This window comes from Microtus ochrogaster, assembly GCF_000317375.1.
Source record: "Microtus ochrogaster isolate Prairie Vole_2 chromosome 14 unlocalized genomic scaffold, MicOch1.0 chr14_random_1, whole genome shotgun sequence".
NCBI classification, from domain to species: domain Eukaryota; kingdom Metazoa; phylum Chordata; class Mammalia; order Rodentia; family Cricetidae; genus Microtus; species Microtus ochrogaster.
This window is the reverse complement of record NW_004949096.1, coordinates 12,944,306-12,958,026: the sequence shown is the minus strand read 5'-3', so window position 1 is coordinate 12,958,026 and position 13,721 is coordinate 12,944,306. Positions and strand designations below refer to the sequence as shown.

Below are 13,721 nucleotides of genomic sequence, written 5' to 3'. Positions count from 1 at the left end.
GGAGAGAGGGAGGGTTGGAAGGAAAGAAGGGAGGAAATAAAAAATTCTTTAATGACCCTTAAACAATCAATTGAGAGTAGACTTATTTCATATAAATGAAGTGAATGAGGGTCTCTCATCTCAGTAGCTACAAGAAAGCTTTGGTTATTTTTGAACAAAGGAGAAACATACATTAAGATAAGATCACTGAATAAATATGGCATAATCAGTTTTTAAATATTTTAATCTATCATCCATTTATTAATTTATTATTATTTATTCATATTTTTGCTGATTTGAAACAGACTAGAGTCATCTGGGAAGAAGGAACTTCAGTTCAGAAAATGCTTCTACTAGATTTCCCTATAGATAGGAGTCTGAAGCATTCTCTCTTTCTTGTTAGTGATTGAACTAGGAGAGACCACCCCAGTGTGAGTTCCTAGATTTTAGTCCATGATGGTTGGAAGACATAAGACAAATAAAATCCATTACTGTAAGTTGCTTTCATTATCATCTTTCCAACAGCTAAAGAAAGTAAAGTAAATATAAAATGAAGTACATATTTAAATAAACCTTTAAGTTGATGTGACAGTAACTACTCAGATTGACTACAAAATTCTGATGGGTCATAGAAGCTCAAAAATGAAGGGGGTTAATCTTGAGATTACCATAATATGCTGCCTTGAACACCCTATATATTTAACATAACTTTGAACTTCTGATCCTTCTGCTTCTACCTCCTAAATGCTGGGATTGTAGGTATGTATCAACAGGAATGGAAAGAAAACCCAGGGTTTCATTATGCCAGACTTGCACTGTGCCAACTGAGGTACATCCCTAGCCCCTCAATAATGTTTCACTAGTATTTATATGTTTTACGTTGAAGAGGAAAGTGGATATCAGCAACAAGAAGGTCAGACTCCAGGAGTAAACATAAACACTTTACTATATTTGTATAACACAATAAGCTTCCCTTTGTGTTCTTCTAATTATTATTATTATTATTATTATTATTATTATTATTATTATTATTACCTCAAATGGTGATCCCTGCTGTCCCCCTCAGTCCACCTAATTTGTGACTGGTTTCACAAATACTTTAGAATTAATTTGTTCCCTGGAGAAATTTTTGTTTTTTTTTTTGTGTCCCAGATTTTCAACTTTTTCTGTCATTTCTTCTTTTTGTTTTCTACTCAACTCCATTGTTTCAATGCTAAATCCTTTGTGAGATTTTTCTTCCAAAGCCTTAACTTGTTTACATGTTCCATCTTTATCCACAAGATGATACAAGTGCAAGAAAAGAGCAGTTTACTTTACACGTCATGTTAAACTTGTTGGATTCAAAGGCAAATACAAAGCCTTCTGAGAAAGTTTTGAATTCCTTCAGCTTGGTGACATTCATTGTTCAGATAAATGTCTTTGGAAACTAGTATATTAATTCATCAGACACTGTATCAAGTTTTGATAAAGTGTATAAAAAATTCCATTAGTCATGATTTTTGACAAAGTGCTTTATCTCACAAATGCTTCATGTTTCCTTGTTCTAGGCCAATTGTTGTCTCTCATTTATGTGATAAGAAATTATATCCTACCTTGAGTGTGTGAGTAGGGGGTGTCATACACATTCTTGCTTGCTGGATGTCAAGAAAATCTCATGATGATATTTTACTTAGAATATGACATAGGCATACATGGCTGACATCTTTTCAGGTTAGACATATTATGTACATATAATACTACTATAATCCTCATTCAAATAGGAATGGACTTGTAGATTTATATAACTCAATTGACTTTTAGTACAAAAATAATTAAAAGTTTGGGGAACATGCCAAGAGTGCAAATCAGGTTTCTTCTTGAAAATCACGTATGGTTGATAAAATGTTAGGATCTGAGGAAGGATTTCACCTGTATCTGGCTCACTGGAAAAGAATGTTACAATCAGACAGGAAATGGAATTTTGGGAATCCTGCAAGAGATTTCATATAGCTTGTTGCTAAGTAAAAGCAAGAAGCACTTAAGGATAGAGAACTGCTATGACCCGTGAATGAGTAGAACATAAACAAATGTGTATTTGAAAGAGCACATTTATTTTGAAAGGTGAATATAGTTTGGGATTTTGGAGGAAATTCAGAAAGGCAGCTATTGGTGAAGTTATGTGAAGCCGAGCTTCTTTTCTCTCAATGTTGTGAGTCATGTTCCTGAGAGGTATTCTGCACCTCTTCATAGTAACTGAGGTTCAAATTCAGGTTCCCAACATTTCAGGCCCATGTTCTCAACTGTTTCCCCTTCTGTGGTGTGTAGGAGGGACTCGCAATTCAAAATGCACACATATCATACTGAGCAGTAGTAGTTGCTGCTGTTTTTATTATATGAGCAAACAAAATTAGCACATTCTGACAAAATGAAAGCGGTTTTGAATCAGTAAACCCTGCAAGCGCCCTTTGATGTATGCTCTGCCTTGTGAAGGGTAAAGAGCATGCAGGTAGGGACGGGGGTTGGATGCAACTTTTGAAAATGCTTCAGGGAAAGCTAATGGAAAATAGTCTGCTGTTTCACTATTCTGGTCCCCATTTGCCCGACTTATTCTATTGTACCATCTTCTCCGATTACAGCCAGAGTTGCTTAAATATCTGCTTATTGAAGAAATTCTAACTATCAAACTGTATTTTCCCAGAAAAAAACCTTGCATGTTTTAAAGACTTCATGAGAACTCACCTTTTTCCACCCTCATTCTTCTGGAATTATTGTGTAACAAAATTCATGTTCAAACATATCTAAGGGAGAAAGTGACTTTTCAGGTTCATTTGTTGTTGTTGTTGTTGTTTTGTGGGGTTTTTGTTTATTTTTCATTTTGTTTTGCTTTTTGTTTGTTTGTTTTTGACACAGGGTTTCTTTGTGTTACTTTGGAGCCTACCCTGGAACTAGCTCTTATAGACCAGGCTGGCCTTGAACTCACAGAGATCCAACTGTCTCTGCCTCCCAAGTGCTGGGATTAAAGGCATGTGCCACTACCTCCCAGTATTCGGGTTCACGTTTTAATAGATGAAACTGATAATTAAATACATATGTGTCAAATCAAAAAATCTAGAATTCAACAATGTACCTGTGTGATAGGGTGGCCATGTGGCAGATTGTATTGGTGGTGATTTAAGTACATAATTTGTCCTTTGGTCTATGGTCCCCAAACCTGTTATACTCTCAGCACCTTCTGGAGAAACATCAAAACCCAATGCAGTATTTTTTTTCCTATGGCACTTCTCGAATTGGCAGCCCAAAATCAGAATATTTCAGTCTTCATTTGCCTTTTCTTTAAAGTCTCAGCTTTGTCAATATTTTATTATTTCTTTGACTTTCCTTTCTCAAGCGATTTTGTGGCTCACAAAACCCCAAGGCTGTTTCTGGTGAGTTTTTGGCGTGACTTCATTGTTGATGGAAGTGAAGGTTCCATTTATAATAGCCTGATCTTTAGAAATGTCACGGCTTCACATTCTTTTCTTTGCAAAGGTTGTACTGGGGTGGCTGTCAGAAGCTTCCATGTAAAACAATGGCCAACTATCTTAAATGACAAGGTTAACAATATGGTGTGTTTTAAACTGTATTTTAATTTTTAAAGCTAATCTGTGATTGCTCAATTTTGCTACTATGTGTTTTGCTTGCTTATAAAAGCATTTTTGTTGTTTGCATACTCAAAATCCCATCACATTCACAGAGTCATCTCCCTCAAACTGTCTAACTATCACAGAAAGATCTTGAGCAAATAAGATAAAACTGAAGCAGTGTGTTCCTTTGTTTTGTTCACCATTTGCTCATGTTGTGAGTTGACCTTTGAGACCACTTCCTCTGTGGCTGTTTTTTTTTTTAATCTGCCTCATGTGAAGTAGCTAGTATATGACTTGTAAAGTTCACTTCTAATTATGCCTCTAAATCCTTTCACTTGTTTTCACAGGAAGATTTGAGAGGATATTGTGTTCTCTGTTTCTTACAATGGACAGAATGGGGACCCATTGGGATAAGTAAGATGTCATACTGAACAGTACTTCAGAGACACGTCTCTGGAATTATATAAACCATGCTAACATATTATGCTTTTTATTCCTGGGAATCTGTGTGAACCAAAAACCAAAGTGATGCAATGTTATACATTAGTAGGCAAAAAATCAAGATTTTTTCAATCAGTTGAATTATAAGAACAAACGATCATGAAAAAATAACCTATTAGAAATAAAAATCTTTCAGGACCTCACAAACTAAAAGGAAGAGAAACAGATATCTTTTTTAAAAAAAATCTTTTGGAGATCACAACAGAAATAAAAAGGAACAAGGCCACGAGGTCAAGTTTCATATTGAGGTGACTGACCTAAATATTAGACCTGGAGTAGGTTCATAAAGGCCTGGCCCAGACTCAAAAGGAAACAGAAGACAGCTCTCTTTCATTGACACTCAGTCTTATCTGCCCATTACACAATAAATTTTCCATGATGCATGAGCATTTAAGAAATTGAATGAAAGCCTTTGTGACTGTTATATTAAATTTATTGCTGGAATTTGTTCCCTAGGGAATGTACCAACAATCTGAATGTCTAAGACTAGCACAAGTGTACACAAAAAAGCTTCCATTTCAGCTACTCCTGCTTCCTTTTCATTCTTTTCATTGTGGTTCACTTTGAAACCCCTTTCCAGGAATCAGGACCACAGTTTGCACGTAGCACTGGAAGATGTTCTTTTTTGCCTAGTTTGTATGTAGTTACTTGAAGTTAGCAGTCTCTGGTTTTTAAAGCATGAGAAAGAAATCTTGCTTCCTTCAGCACCAACTTTTTACTACGCTAACCATGCTTTGCTATAAAAGTACTTTGTTGCTGTTTTTTGGGGTTGTAACTTTCTTGTGAAACCATACACATGATCCTGATATATGTATTTATAAATAGAAATATTGTACGTAGTAAAATGATACAGACTCAATATAGAAAGATCCCTGTAAACACAATTTTAAAAAGTTTTCATTACTCTTTGACCTGTTGATAATATGAGCACTCTGGACAAATATCCTGAATTTTAATGAAATACCACATTACATCCTGCCAAATATATTATGCTCAGACATAATATATTTCTAGTCAGATATTTAAGAGAAGTCACTGAGGTACAGAGAAAACTATAAAATAATTCTTTTGTAAGTATAATTCAGAAATATATCTTAGATAAAAGAAAACCCAAAATTGCAATCTGTTTTTCCTAACTCTAAGCCTTTGCATGCAGAAACAAGTTTGAGGTTCTGCTGGGAAAATTATATGCTTGCTTTCTGGTAAGACATGCATCTTCAGAATCTGGTAGAGATTAAATTGGCTCCTTAGAGCTTTAGGCTGCACCACCTTTTTCTGTATTTGTTCAGCATTGTTCACTTCAAGTTCCTGAATTACTTATTTGATGTTGGGCAATAGATAATGTTCCAGTTGAAGTACTCTAAGGAAAGGTCTCTGAATGTCACACCTGTCTGGCTCCATCCTTTCTTCCCAGGCTTGTCACCAGTGATCTTTTTTGCATTCCCATCATTCCCCTTTACCCTCTGCCTTTCTCCCAGTGATTGATTTCTAGAGTGAGAACTGGATTGCTGCTTCTGTTCTCTCTACAGGGTATTGACTAAAACTTCCTCATTATTGAAAGTTATTTGGACTTCTTACTCCACTGAGGTATGGACGATCTGATATTCCACTTAGAAAGTGTCTATGTGGTACAAAGGGGACAAAGCAAGAATCCTCAGTGTATACTATAGAGAACTGAGTGACTAATCTCTCGTCCTCTGTGGATGAACATCATTTGGTACCAGGAACTGGGAAGCCTGTTTTCAAGGAAATTCCAGAGGCAGGCCTGTGGCCAAGTGCTGATGGGGAGGAAAGCTACTGTTGTTGTTATAGTGATAACTCTAAATTTGGAACTGGCCTTATAAGGGCTATCAACCCAAACAAATATAATGAAAGCAGACCTAATAGAAATTCATGAGTCAAAATTTGTGTCTAAGTGCATTGATTCAGTAGCTCAAAAAAAAAATGCCAAAACAAAACAAACAAACAGAAAACCTAAAAAGCAATTTACTTTGAAGTATTGTCATCTTCAGCTGAGAGTGTCTCTATTGCTCTAGAGTATTGCTAAGAGTTCAGATGTAATTTTGCATTTGGCACAAAGCCAGTCACGAAGAGCAAGACAGAAGTCAGGGACCAGGCTTCTTTAGGCTTCCCCCAGCACTGCTGAGTGGCTGCATTTTATTTTTCTTTTTTCTAAGACAAAAAGATATGATCAGTTTCAGCCACAGGCACTTACCACCTGCTTTTGTTAGTTATCCTTCTTGGCAGAGGCCTGTTATGGTCTGACTGAAATGTGCCAGGGGCAGCTATTGATGCAACCCACTCCTTGCCCCTGGCACTGTCCTGCCACTCTCCAGTCATTGAGGGCATCACACAAAAAATGCTTCCTGACAGTGGGCTCCGACCATACAGAGAGATCAAATGGGGAGGTGCAGGGGTGAGAAGATTTGCTTAGAGGGGAAGTTAAATGTACCCATCAGTAACTTTTCTGTATGAGGTGTCATTCAGCAGAAACATGAAACATGGAATTTCGGTCAACCTGTCTTCTACTGGCAGCAATATGCATCAGTGGTGTAGTCTGTATACAGTCTAGTATCAACTTGCGTAGAGTTGGAAGGCCACCTTTATTCCTCACATAGCAAAGATTATGAAGTTCATACCTTTGGAAGAAGTAATCCTGAAGGGTGAGAAACTCAGACTTCAGTATCACAGAATCCATACAACCAGACAGGATATTTCTGGTTCCAAACATCTCCAACTGCACAAGAGACTATAAGATACAACTTTCTGTTGTTTTTTATAGGCTCACCAACACCCAATTCAAGGAGACTTAGTCAAGAAACATGAGAGGGGAAATGAATATCTTAATGATAGCCAATTTTCACCCATGCAGTATGTGGGGGGGGGCAAGTTTAAATTTGGAAATGAGGACAGGGGAAATTTCTAGACTGTAGGTGGAGCATATTCACACTAGGCACTCAAAAATAAATATAGCCTCAACTAAGCTTGTGACACAAATTAAGTCACTCCTATGGTAACAAAACCATAATTTTGATGTGTGTTGATTCATTTGTATATTTGTTTAAATATGCACTATTTCTTTCCATTAATTTTGTTTGAACATACTTTCTTGACAAGGCTCTAGGTGAGTTGTGAGAGTATAGTAGTAAACTTGAATCAATTATTATTATTATTTGAGAGTTTCTTATGGTAATGCATTTTTTTTATAAAATGTACACCTATTCTTTCCTTTTCAACTCTTCCAGTACCCTTGAAATCACTTACCCCTCCCAACTGCACGTGCTCTTTTTAAAACACACTGAGTCTGTTTAGTGCTGCCAGTACGTGCTCTGATACAGGGTTATTTACTGAAACATAGACAACCTATCAGGGGCTGCATCTGAAGAAAACTGACTTCCATCTCACACAGCTGCCATCTGTTGCCAATAGCTCCTCAGCTAGCACTGGGAACTTGTTGATCTCGCCCCCATGCATGGTGAAATTTTGTTTGGCTTGATCTTGTCAATATATTTCAGTTGCTGTGAGTTAATATTTGAAATGACCTTGCAAAGCACTGCTGCACAGAATTTCTCTACTATCTCTTTTGACATTCTCTTCTGCTGTGATCCCTGCACCTTCTGAGAGGGCGTGAGAAATATAAATGTTCCATTTAGAGCCAAGCACTCTATAGCAACTTATCCCATGCACTTTGATGAGTGGTGAGTCTCTACATTAGTTAATCATTACGTGTTACAAATGAAATTTCTCTGATGAAAGATATAGGTATAAAAAATAAACACATGAATAATCTGGTAAATTGGTGGGCACAAGAAAAACACACAAAATGCAAGTATATTGAATGGAAAACATTTGTAAGTACTGAAAGAGAGGGTAGAAATGATGACATTGAAATAAGGTATGATAATGTGTGGGAGACTCTGAATGCATACAGGTAGGGAAGTAAACAACAAAGAGATAACAAAAACTCAGTTCTGGTTGATTTCGTCAACTTGGATTCAAACTTCAGTGGGAAGTCTCGCCTCAGGCCATTTATTCCCATCAAACATAAATATAGTATAATTTGGAAGAAAGGTTTCCTGTGTATTACAATCTCTGGTGAACAAGGAAGTAAAATTACATTGAAATTTGACTCGGGGTATAAGTCATTTCTTCCAAAAAGATGATTTCTAGAGATAGGCTACCTGTACTAGCTTAAGGGCCTAGGAAAAGCTCTGGCCTGGTTTTAGTCATACAGAAAGCATAGATGTCATATGGGCTATTAGCTACCTCTGGTCCTTGTAGGAACTTGGGGGAGCCTCTTACTCTAGAGGTAATGTAATATAGACTATTAAGTGTCTCTGGTTTTGGTGGTAGGAGCTTGGGAAGTCCTGGATGAAAGAATCATTTAGATTACTAACTACCTCCTGCCCTAGTTTTAGAAGCTTGTTATTTCAATTTCCAGCTTTATGAAGGGAAGAACAGGGGTTTTTGGTGTTTTTTTTTTCATTTTGTTTTATTTTTCATTTTTCCTCATTGGAAAGACAATTCTGCATTCTTCACAGGTTTCTCTGGAGATCCGTGGACACAACTTTTGCTATGCTCTGAACAATAATGAGCTCTTGGAAAAAGTTTGAGGGGAGGGGAGATAATGCTCTGGGCTCTGGGGTGTTGCTCAGAAACCTTGTGCTTCTACTGCTTCTCTTGCTGTGTTTATCTAGGACCTGGACTACAGAGCTCGGTATTAATTACTTTGTAAAAACAGTCACCCTGGCAAGTTTCTCCTCTCCATGTTCCTTGCCTGTGTGAGAAGCAGGGACAGTAGATTCTGCTAGCTATATACTGAAATGATGTCAGTATGAAATGAAAAATTATTTTGGCATTTTGCAAGAAAACAAGACATATTATTTTGCTTTCTTACACTTCACAAACTTGGTAGTTTCTTTTATAACAGTTTATTCCTATTACTAAGTAGATTATAATGAGTAAAACTTTCTGGAGGCAGTGTATTTTTAGAAGAGGTCAAATCGTACACTGTTGATTGGTTCTCTATACAGTAAAGAATGTGGTTAGTAGTAGTAGAACTGAAAAGACTATGGGTCATTAAAGTCAGAATTGGTTGACATGCATCTGAGATTTGTGTTAAACTCTGAACATGAGACATTGTGATCTGTATTCCTGTCTTTCTCTGTGTTTGGGAGGGTGATAAAACCAAGGTGGTTCTTCCATAGGTGGGGAGAGGTCACATAGAAGAACAGCATATTTCTATAAGCAGACCTCTAACTTTTTTTCCCTTGACTTCACTGATAACTTTATTATTCCCAAATATTTCTAAACTATTATCCCTCTGTTTTCTGTCAGTGTTAACCAAGGTGAAAACTCATAACAAATTCTAGCCCATTGTTTTCTGGTAAGGTTTCACACCTGTCATGAAACTTGTCTACATCTGATTTTGCATGCATCATTTAAATGTACTGTGTGAGACAGTCTCTCCTGGGATTTGTGATAGGGAGTACTATAGACCAGAGTCCAGTCTGGGAGTACAGGCTGTCTTAGCAGGCTTCTTGTGGAGATAGTTGATTCATCCTTGTCTGGAAGGGGGATTTCCCTTCCTTCTAATTGGAGATTCTCAATTTCCAATTGGAGAAACTCACATTTCCTCCCTCTTATGACATATAAGTATGACTACTAGCAATTCTCATCTTCTATTTCCAAGACATAGAAGAAATAGGTCTAAGTTGTATAAGTGGATTGCTGTGAAACTCTGATGTCTGCCAAAATCAACTTCTTTAAAAGACCAGACTACATTTCATTAAGTCTATCAAGTACAACTGGAGGACAAATGGTATTTTAAAATTGCACATGAACTTATTAATGTTTCTATGACTCTCTTAGGTCTCTACAAACAGCTTTTTGCTATTTAATCCTCTATTTTTCTTATCACCTGTGTGTTTCTTCCATGTTACAATACAGTTATTAATCACAAACTCTTTTTGATTCTGTTTTCTTACTCCCCACTCCTCAGAAAAAGAGAGCTTACTTACTGAAGATTTTCCTTCCATTGTGTAGAACAGAAATTGAATTTGAAATTTATGCCCTGGCAATGCTGAAGCATGCCTGGACAGCCTGCATGTGGTTCTCTTGAACTTGTCCATATTGGCTTTCATGGTCTAAGTTGATGAGGATGACTGACCAGGTCTCTTCCTCAAGAGGGAACCAGATCTCATTACAGATGGCTGTGAGCCACCATGTTGTTGCTGGGAATTGGACTCAGGACCTCTAAAAGAGAAGGCAGTACTCTTAACTGCTGAGCTATCTCTCTGGCACAGTTAATCCCAATATTTATTATTTCCCTTCCTACAGAGACATTTAAGCATTTCACTATCTAGTCTCCAGCATCCTTCTTTATCTCTCTGTCTAATTTTAATATTCTTCACTTACATGTCAGAATTCCCTATTGTGTTCATGTCAGTGATCTCCCACTGTCAAGATACTGTTAAATGGGATGACTTTCATTAAATTGGGCTAGGATGCACTGTCATACAAAGGAAAAAAAAATTAAAAAGTTAGCTTATCATTTGACTTTTCTCACTTCAATTTCTTCCATGATTGTGACTTTTTACTCATAAGTGATACCATTTCTATAGTAGTATTAGGGATAAACTTTATTTTCTGAATACGATCCAATACTAAAGTTTTTTGTTTATTTGTTTTTTGTTTTAATGTTATGGCACTTGTTTCACTTTCAAGAATTTTTCTTTTGCTGGCAAGACGAATTCTGGCTACATTTATTATGGTATGAATTCTCAACTATAAGCACAGACAAGATATGGGAGGATGGAAGATGAGGATCTGGGAAGCATCTCCAAGTCAGGTTTTTGCTGAGATTTGCACTTTCAAATTGCAAGTCAGGATATAACACCTTAGTCAGAAAACAGATTTTTTTTTCCTCTAGTCATCTCAACATTTCATGAACAATAGCAACAACAAGTTGCACCAGGTTTCAGATAGGTTTTATAATGAGATCATTCTTCAGGCTGGATAGTGCTATAGAAGCCTCTTTCTAGGCCATAAACTGCAGTGGGGAACTGAGAGTCTGGAAGGAACACACCTGAATGGTGGTAGGCATGAAGAAAACTGAATGACACTATTCTCTTGTTCCCTGCCCCTGGGAAAAGCAGTGTGAGGTAAAAGACTATCAAAATCAGCATGTGTATTTGCAAGCTCAGCTGTTTGGTATATTTCTGAGAATATAGGAAAGAAAAATAATAACATTTGAAATATTTTCCAAATGAAACTCCATAGTTATTTGAATATTGATAATTATAAAATGAATATAAAGAGCTCACATGCAAAAAAAGTCTAATTTACCTTGTAATAATAGGAAGCAAATCACACAGCTATTGCAATATAGCAAAACGATGTTAAAAGACAAATTTAAAAACCCTTGATTAAATTTATTCTCTTCTAACGCTAGTGTGGCTATCTTTGCTTTTACCAGTAGATAATTTACAAAGTGCATTTGAAAAAAATCGTTTAATTATATCTTAATTATAAAGCTAACATTTTTATTATAAGATAGCAATTACAAGCTCAGGTATTGAACTCCGGCCCCCTGAGGATTCACATTTGCTGTGCCATCTCCTTGCTTAGCAATCTTCCTTTCCTTGCCATGCCCCAGATTTTTTTTCTTTTGTGAAATGGGAGTAATAATAGTACCTCCTCCTACCAGTGTTGCAAAAATTAAAAGATCTGATAAATATATGATGCTTGTAGAAAGAAAAGTGAATAGCGAATGTACGGTAAGCGTTAGAAAATAAAATTTCAGAAAATTCCTAAAGTACAGACTCAGATAAAAGTTAGAAAAGCAACACTGTATGAACAAAAAAAGCCACCTATCAACTTTGATCTAAATACACTTAGACTTTGGGAATATTTCAGTCTGCCTATTGTATATTTGTATGTATTGACATGTATTCCTGCATACACTGGACCATACCACATCACATTGGTGTACCTTGTCAGTACAACTGCACTTCCTTATTGAAGTCAACACACACACAATGGGTGTTTATAAGCAATTCTGTTCCTATAACTTTTATAATGCATAAAATTACCAAATAATAATGTATAAGGAATTACTGACTTTGCTGTATTTTGTTTGATTTAAGAGAAGACAGATGGTTAGAGAAACTGGAGAGCTATGCTATAGCACCCTGAAGGACCCAGAGGTGATCTTTTATGTCTTTTTGCCCCCTTTTCTTCTTTCCTCTCTGTGAAAGACAAGGAAAATATGTTAGATGTACATCTGATAGTTTGGGCCAGGACAATATCATCAAGAAAATATTTTTTTTGAAATATTTGAAAGATGAACATAGTAATACCTATCTTATATTGATGTGCAGGTGTAAAATTAAATAAGACTGGTACATAATATGCTCAACATAATACTTAAGAAATTGTAAATAGAATATTAAAATATTTAATTATTACCTTATGTACTATATATTAAGACTTCCTGAATTAATAGCAGAAATAAATTTAAATTAGTGTTACCTCAGATATCTGACTCAGATAGACCTTCCATTCAGAAAGAATATTTGGGAATTGAATATCTTGTCAGCTACAAGTCCTCCCACTGTGGATATCTCAGGCTAATTATTTCTTCCACAGTACTCTGGGATGTGAAAAGGGAAAGTAACAACTACAGGAGTATATGAACAAGGATAGGAGGAATCATTTCAGTGGTGGACTATGCCTGAGACACCAGATCAGGCTACAATACAGCCTGAACAGTCAAAGCTTTGTTTCTTTGTGTATCTCATTCCTGTAACTGCAACCTTAGTTTTCTCATTTTCTCCTTATTTAAGGTCTTTCACGATGACTGGGCAAGAGCGGATGAGAACTGGGATTGCTAATATTTTCAATGACCCACATTACTTTGCAGTGAGTTACCATACTAAGCTGAATTTTTATAATTCTCAGACAATGATTATCAAGAAGATAATCAGTCCTATTATACCTAGCTTTACATGCCACCAAAGTTTGTCATCTGCATGAAAAAATAGTTAATTGTAATGCATATTGTGCATACTAAACAGGGATGCTAGTGGCCATTTTATCCCATGGTTTTAAGTGGCTCCATAAGCCTGAGAGATAGAGAGAGAGACAAGCTGTAGGAAAGTTGTATGAAGGAAGTATTCTCAGAAATTATTAGTATCAAATTTAGTATCAAAGGAAATAATAAGTGATCATTTTCCACTGCAGTGAAATTTTACTACACCCCCCACTCCCTGTCTTGCCTTATATCCCCCTTTTCTCTCAACAAATATATGTAGTATTATGTGTGATATTCTCAAAAGAAAGAAAGTGGAAAGGAAAGAGAAAAGACAAGAAAGAAGGAAAAAAAGAGGAAAAAAGGGAAAAGGAGATAAATAGGGAATAGTGGAAAGAGGAGTGGGGAAGGAAGCAGGCCTTTCTTACTTGAAAGCCTCTTGCAGAGAAAATGGAAAGAGTAAGGGAATAGTGACACTCTTAGTTTGAATCTCAAAACATGAGTTTCATGCTGAACATAAAACAAACAAACGAACAATCAAAAGACTTAAAGTATCATTCACAAAGGTACGGTTTTCTGTATTGCTGTTGTCACTACTACTGTTCCAG

General features: G+C 36.3%; 1 protein-coding gene across 4 annotated transcripts in view; it reads left to right on the top strand.

Annotated features, from left to right (window-relative positions):
* Positions 1 to 13,721, top strand: part of Lrrc4c (leucine rich repeat containing 4C) — a 219,217-nt gene that overhangs the window by 142,209 nt on the left and 63,287 nt on the right. Inside the window, exon 1 of one of the 4 annotated variants that reach the window (XM_026787663.1) lies at positions 12,983 to 13,004. The exons of the other annotated variants lie outside the window; for them this stretch is intronic. The gene's annotated coding sequence lies outside the window, so the exon portion shown is untranslated. Of the gene's footprint in view, positions 1 to 12,982; positions 13,005 to 13,721 lie in introns of those variants that run through there. 4 annotated transcript variants of the gene reach the window in all.